The sequence below is a fragment of the Aricia agestis genome, chromosome 12, assembly GCF_905147365.1.
Source record: "Aricia agestis chromosome 12, ilAriAges1.1, whole genome shotgun sequence".
NCBI classification, from domain to species: domain Eukaryota; kingdom Metazoa; phylum Arthropoda; class Insecta; order Lepidoptera; family Lycaenidae; genus Aricia; species Aricia agestis.
Genome location: NC_056417.1, coordinates 1567621 through 1575124, shown reverse-complemented (window position 1 = coordinate 1575124; position 7504 = coordinate 1567621). Strand labels below are relative to the sequence as shown.

Sequence of the window (7504 nt, the reverse complement as noted above, 5' to 3'; positions counted from 1 at the left end):
TGCTATTTTGGTTACTGAACTTCTTGATTCGATCGTCGTGTTCAAAGCCTGCGATTAAAGCTATGCAATAACTTAAAAATAATACAAAAAAAAAACTATATTATAGCCGCCCTTGTGTACATTTGTTAAATAATGTAAATTTCACTGTTATGTTTGTGCACAATGAAGTATGACGGCGCTGCGGAAATAGTTTTACTTCAAATATGATTTTTGGTAGATTAATATTGTAATTGGTAATTTCCAAACGAAATAGTGTTATCGCTCTGACGTAACGCTAAACACTGAATAGGCGGCCAATTAAAATGCTACTGGCCGAATATGGCAAAACTATGATTTATTGTCTGTGGATAAAAAAAGAAGGAGGAGAAGAATATAGTTCGAACGAACGAAACGAACGAAAGAACATGATTCCGGAGACCGGGGTTGAACACGCTCGCAATTCAAGTGTTTAGCGGACGATATAGTTTCAATTGTAAATTATTACGACTAATTGTCGTTGTTTCATAATCTCTATTAGTAGAAACTCAATAACAATTATAGTAGAGAGATTATAAGGTGGTATCTTTTCGTACTGAATTCTCCTCGTCCGTTTTCCCACGCCATTGTCTTGAAGCAGAACTTTACGATGAAGACCTATCATGATAATACCCTAGTCCCTATGGCGCTTAACATTTAGCGCGGCCCAAGTGGGCCTTATGGGGATTAAGGAGTTAAGTATATTTGTTTGTTTGTGTTTATTTTTCGTAAATATCGTAGACTTTGGCTACGGCGTAGTGTGCGTAGAGGTGCTACGAAGCTCTACGAAATGTAAAAATCAGAAGTAAACCTGGACAAAAACAGGTATTTATTTGTTTTAGCAAAGCATATACCGTCGCCGTCCGCCATATAAATACAGTAATGACGATTCGGCCTGCGATCAGTCCGACCGGAACGATCGGCCTCTCCGTATAGAAAAAGTGCTATTGTAAAATACCTAAGAATTAAGATAATTCATAAACTATGAATAATTTAAGTGAATGGGTAAAACATACTAACATCAGATATAAAATGATGAAAAAATTAGCTTCTGTTTGTTATCTGTGATAGACCATTATACGTGGGAGAGCCATGCTTTGGCACGAATGGGCCGGCTCGACCGGAGAAATACCACGTTCTCACAGAAAACCGGCGTGAAACAGCGCTTGCGCTGTGTTTCGCCGAGTGAGTGAGTTTACCGGAGGCCCAATCCCCTACCCTCCCCTATTCCCTTCCCTTCCCATCCCTACCCTCCCCTATTACCCTATTCCCTCTTCAAAGGGCGGCAACGCACCTGCAACTCTTCTGATGCTGCGAGTGTCCATGGGCGACGGAAGTTGCTTTCCATCAGGTGACCCGTTTGCTCGTTTGCCCCCTTATTTCATAAAAAAATCAAAATCGCTCCTGCAGCTTTGAAACCTGTTACCATCAGACAAAACTTTTGTTCATTGTATTAGTATAACGCCCGCAACTCCACTGTGCCAAAATTCGGTTATCGCTCGGGAACCATACATTTTGGGATAAAAAGTACCCTATGTCCTTCCTTGGGTAGGAACCAATTTAGAATCCTTACCAGAAGCCTAACTGGGCACTACAAGCTCAACAAACACGTAAACAGAATGGGTATTTGTAGCATATCGACTTGCAGATTCTGTGAGGAGGAACAGGCACCTTGGTCGCCACGAATACTCGTCCACAGAGGAAATTCCTGGCACCAACCCCAACCATATCGTTCAATTTATGAGCAGTATTGGGTTGGGGATCATACTCTAGTGCGAAGGAGTCACAAAAGATCCTTATAGGTCGCAGTGACGTCAGGGCTACTGCAGCGATATGCCTTCTATAAAAAAAAATCCCATGTCATTTCCCGGAACTCAAAGTATCTCTATACCAATTTCAGCAAAATTAGTTTGTCGGCTGGAGCGTAATGAGGTAACAGACAGACAGACAGACAGACACACTTACTATTAAATACTAGCAGTAGCCCGCGACTTCATCCGCGTGGACTTTAGTTTATAGCGCGCGATGTCAACAGTATTGGTGTCAAAAGCTTTTATAAAAAAACCTGGTACCGCTTAAATCAAAACAGCTATGCAGTGTGCACATAAAATTTCATATTTTTAAATTAAACTTTATATTTTTTGGCCAAATTTTAAAGCTTATTTAGCCCCCTAATTACACAACTTTACCCATAAACTATTTATCATTGATAGTGTTACGTGCTAGGGTTCGAGGATTTGGGGAGAAAGACCTGGTGACTCTCTTGAAGACTTTATTAACACTGCACTAAACACTAGGTCACAACACTTAGCACTAAGTCCAAACACTAATCACTAGGTCCAATCACTAAGCACTATCACTGTCCTAGGTCGTAGCCAAGTCGCAGGTTTCACTGGTTCACTCACTATTGATCACTTGTTGTCGCCTCGAAGATTGCTCAGATCGAACTGAACTGCCGGGCCTGCCTGCGGCTTTTTATATGGCGAGACGAATTCCAGAAAGTTCCCGATTCACGTAAACAAGTAATCAACCGTGGGAACTTTCTAGGAGGCTCGAGCATCTACCACAATAAAACTGCCGTCCTTACGATAAGTGCAGTAAGTTGAATTTAATTTAGACCCTATGGACTAAGTCATAAGGTCTAAATTAAAACACGTAAACACGCAAACAAATAAACGGTAAACACGTAAACAAACATTGGACCTTTCTAGAAGGTTCGAGTATGTACTTGCGCACCTCATGCCATCTAGTATTGAGTAGGGGATTTATGTTGCCTGTGCTCCCTCGGTAAGCTTCGCTGGTTTGTAGATAGATGGCACCACGTGTCCGTATACCATGTACCGTAACAATAGGTTAAAGGTTACGTCACTGGCCACTGCATAGATAAAGTACTGAGTTATTTATAATTTAATAACGGAGATAAGAAATAACAATCGAAAAAATCAAAATTTAAATGTAAGATGATACCACCTCTTATAGAAAGACTTTTGAGCAAGCGTAGCGCGATGTAGGAGACGCATTGCGTCATCTATTATGAATTTTTGGAACTAACTTAATTTGAATAAATTTACGCATTTTCACCCCCTTACAACCCTTTTTTCCAGTAAAAAAGTACCCTATGTCCTTTCTTAAACTTTAGACTATCTGTGTACAAAATTTCATTACAATCGGTTCGGTAGTTTTGGCGTGAAAGCGAGACAGACAGACAGACAGAGATACTTTCGCATTTATAATATTAGTATAGATTTAATAACGGAGATAAGAAATAACAATCGAAAAAATCAAAATTTAAATGTAAGATGATACCACCTCTTATAGAAAGACTTTTGAGCAAGCGTAGCGCGATGTAGGAGACGCACGGCGTCATCTATTATGAATTTTTGGAACTAACTTAATTTGAATAAATTTACGCATTTTCACCCCCTTACAACCCTTTTTTCCATTAAAATAGTACCCTATGTCCTTTCTCAAACTTTAGACTATCTGTATACAAAATTTCATTACAATCGGTTCGGTAGTTTTGGCGTGAAAGCGAGACAGACAGACAGACAGACAGACAGAGATACTTTCGCATTTATAATATTAGTATAAATTAGCATTATGGATATACCTAAAGTTTAGATCGTACTCCTAATCTCTGTTGCGCGTTTGATTGTTCAAGCAGAGCTCAGTTTCAGACTTGAAACGATTCTGAAATATTTAACTGTTTGAAGCTTAAGGATGAAAACTGTAATCCAGACTGAGATTCTAATTATACTGAGATTAAGCATATATTAAGATGTAAGAAGTTCAAGCGTTGGTTAAATATAGTAGTTAAGTTAACCATCTAGTAATCTGAACCAATCTTTACTGAAACGACGAGAAATTCAAAATTGGAACAGGCAACCCGACGCCGCACGGAAAGTATGTTAATTGAATATGTATCTTGCTGCGTAGTAAAAAAAGTTCAGTTTTAAATGGTTCATTAAAACATAATGACATTGCATCGACGCGTCTCGTCGCGATGTAAACTGACCCTAAGTAATTTATTTTGTACGAGATCCTTGCTTTTTTCGTCAGAAAAACTATTATTTATCCTGTGTAGTCTTTCAAAATATCTATACCAAACATCGAAATCGGTTTAGCCGTTTAAGCGTGAGGATATAACTGACAGACATACACACTTTTATTGTTATAATGTAGCACTGGAAGAACGCCTCCGTGGTCTAGTGGTATAGAGCGCGGCTCTTGACTCGGAGGTCGTGGGTTCGATTCTCGCGTTGGAAACATGTTATTTCCAAGTTTTATTAGGACAATGCAGGCTGATCACCTGATTGTCTGACAAGTAAGATGTAAAGTCGGTCCTGCGCCTAATCTCTCACCAGTCGTGTCGGCCTTCCATCCCACTGGGTTATGACAGTAAAGGAATAGAGAGTGCTCTTGTGTACTGCGCACCCACTTGGGCACTATAAAATTACTCCTGTGTAGCTGGCCTGGTTTCAATAAAACCGGCCACCGTCACCGAGACCGGTGTGGGAGCTATTATTATAAGAAGCAGGTAAGGAACAGTTAAAAATATGCAGATTTTTTGTATTGAATTGGATTTTATGTAAAACCAGATCATATGTTAGCCAGATGAAGTAGATAAGTTTGTTTAAATTATAAGGCAAAAATTAATAATAGTCCTTATGTTATAATGTTACCTGGTCCTTCCACTCATGTCTTTATTTGTTCCTGCAGGCTTAGCATGACAACATTAGAAATGGGAAAGAATGGAGGCACTGACAGATTTGAGTGACAAAATGGCGGATTTCCTTTGTCTATCTATCACTTTATCTATTATTCCGCAGAAAGAAACCGTTTGACGTTTCTATAGTGACCATGCTAAGCCTGTTGGACCATTTAATATTTGCCAACCTCTTTGTTGTATCGTCCCCTACACGCTCACAAGGAAAACTTGTGTTTGCCTGTACCTAGGTAACACTGAAAATGTTTAGAAAATGAAAAACGGCTTGATGTAGAAAGTTGACAATACTTTTATTGTTTTTAGAAGTAATCTCCGTTCCTCTCTACACATCGTCGCATTCGATGGAACCACCGAAAAAAGCAGTGGGCCCAGTCTTCCTTAGCGGTCTCTTCTGTGGCATTTTCGTACGCTTACATCGCATCTTCAGGGCTCGTAAAGCGAGTACCTCGAATTTTATCTTTATTTCTTGAGAACAAATTAAAGCCGCAGAGCGCCAGGCCAGGAATATATGGCGTATGACTTAATATCTCAACACGTGCCATAGTCAAATATTCAACAGTCCGTCTCGCGGAGTGCACTGAAGCATTGTTGTGGTGAAGGAGTGTCCTGCTTCGAGGGCGCTGCTGTTGAATTTTTTCCAAGACGACAGGCACACAGCGATTGACATACCATTCTGCAGTAACTGTCCTTTCATCTTCTAGCACAACTGTCGCAAAATTACATTTCCGACCAAAGAATGAGGCAATCATCTTTTTGCCTTCACTTTTTCCTTTCTTTACCTTAGTTGGCCAAACCTCGAAAGGAAACACCCCTTGAGCTGATTGTCTTTTGGTTTCGGGTTCGTAGCAATATATCCAGCTTTCATCACCTGTGAGGTTGTCAAATACAGCATTTGAGTCACCGCCGTTGAACTTATCTAACATTTGGCGACACCAGTCCATGCGAAGGCGTTTCTGGTCGTCGATTGAAGTATGTGGAATGCATCTGGTACAAAGCTTCCTGACGCCTAAATGACTCACGCAGATCATCAATGAGATGGCTACGTCCACGTTTAAGCTCGTTAAACCAATTGTAAATAGTGACACGAGATGGGGCTTCATTATGAAATGGTAATAGCAGCCTATCAAAGCTTTGTTATTGAGTAAGCCCACAACGAAAGTCATAAAAATCATTAACTGAAAATTTTCTCGCATTAAGTTCATTTTCACGTGTAACAAGAGTTTTAGATTGGCCGCCAATTCACCAAAACAAACGACAAATAAATGTAATGTACCAGATTATGTTACCAAAGAGTTCTAAAATTGTAATTTAAAAAAAGTTTTCATTAGTAATGTTTCTAACTGGCTAGTTCTAAACACTTTCAGTGTGACCCACGTATCGGATAATGTTACCTGCTATTACCCTGGTACATAATCCCTAATCCCGGATAGAGAAAATAGAATTATAGCAATATATCGGTACACATTGTTTATACCGCGGAGCTCAGAATCATAATATAGCGACTATTATGTCCTCAGATAGAGGAAAAAAGGAACTACATTATGTACTATAAAGGAGAAACTGCTGGTCAGAGAGGAGTAGGATTTTTAGTAAAAAGCAAATTAAAAAATAGAATCGTAGGATTTGAAGGTTTATCTGCCAGAATAGCAGTAATTCATATCAACTTACCCGAATTTGCAAGAAATTGGACAGTAATACAAATTTATTCACCTGACAGAAAAGCCACTCAACTAGAAACCGATGACTTCTATAATAAACTTAGTGACGTCACTGCAAAATACGACGAAAACAACCTAATAGTAATGGGAGATTTTAATGCCCAAGTAGGTGTAAGTAATAAAGGCGAGGAAAGGATACTAGGTGAGTTTGGAAGCGGTAAAAGGAGTAAAAATGGCTGATAGAATTCCTACTAGAACATGATATAAAGCTAAACTCTATGTTTCGCAAAAAACACAAAACTAAATGGACTTGGGTATCCCCAGATGGTAAGGTTAAAAACGAAATTGACTTTATAACAACAAATAAATCTCGGTCGCTTACGGACACAGGGGTTATACAAAATTTTAACTTCAATACTAATCATCGAATGGTTCGAAGCTGCCTCTCCAAGTCCAGCCAAAAAAACCCTAGACCAAAATTAATGACAAATAACCGGAAACGGATGCTCTACGCCATTAAGGAAGGAAGAGAAGACACAGAATATATGATAGAAATCGCAAAATCCAATAAAAACCTAAGCGAAAAGTATAACGAAATAGAGCACAAACAGCCAAACGGCAACCACCAAAAAACCCTGGTTAACGAAAGACACTTTAAAACTAATAGAAGACAGAAAAGCCATAATAGCAAAAAAATGCAGAAAGGAGAACATTAAACTGATAGAAGAACTTAGCAAAAAGATACGCGAAAACATGAGGAAGGACAGGGAAACGCATAGAAAGAAGACCCTAGAATATTATATCAATAAAACAGGGGGTACACGCCAAGCTCTGAAGAAACTTCGCGAAAATGGAAAGGAATGGATACCGAAACTGAAAACTAAGGAGTCACTAACCACAACAAGACCTAAAATCCTAAACTTAGCAACAGACTATTTCCGAACCTTATACTCAACACAAGAAAATAATGGATCACAAGAGAAATCACCATTCCATGATATCAACACCAAAGAAAAATAATTTATTCCAGAAATATTAAATTCGGAGGTTATGAAAGCTATTAAAAGTCAAAAAACTGACAAAACACCCGGTCAGTAAAAACTTA

General features: G+C 39.0%; 1 pseudogene; it reads left to right on the top strand.

Moving 5' to 3' along the window:
• The first annotated feature begins 5829 nt into the window (after nucleotides 1-5829).
• LOC121732667 lies at nucleotides 5830-7115 on the top strand (annotated as a pseudogene).
• The last annotated feature ends 389 nt before the right edge of the window (nucleotides 7116-7504 follow it).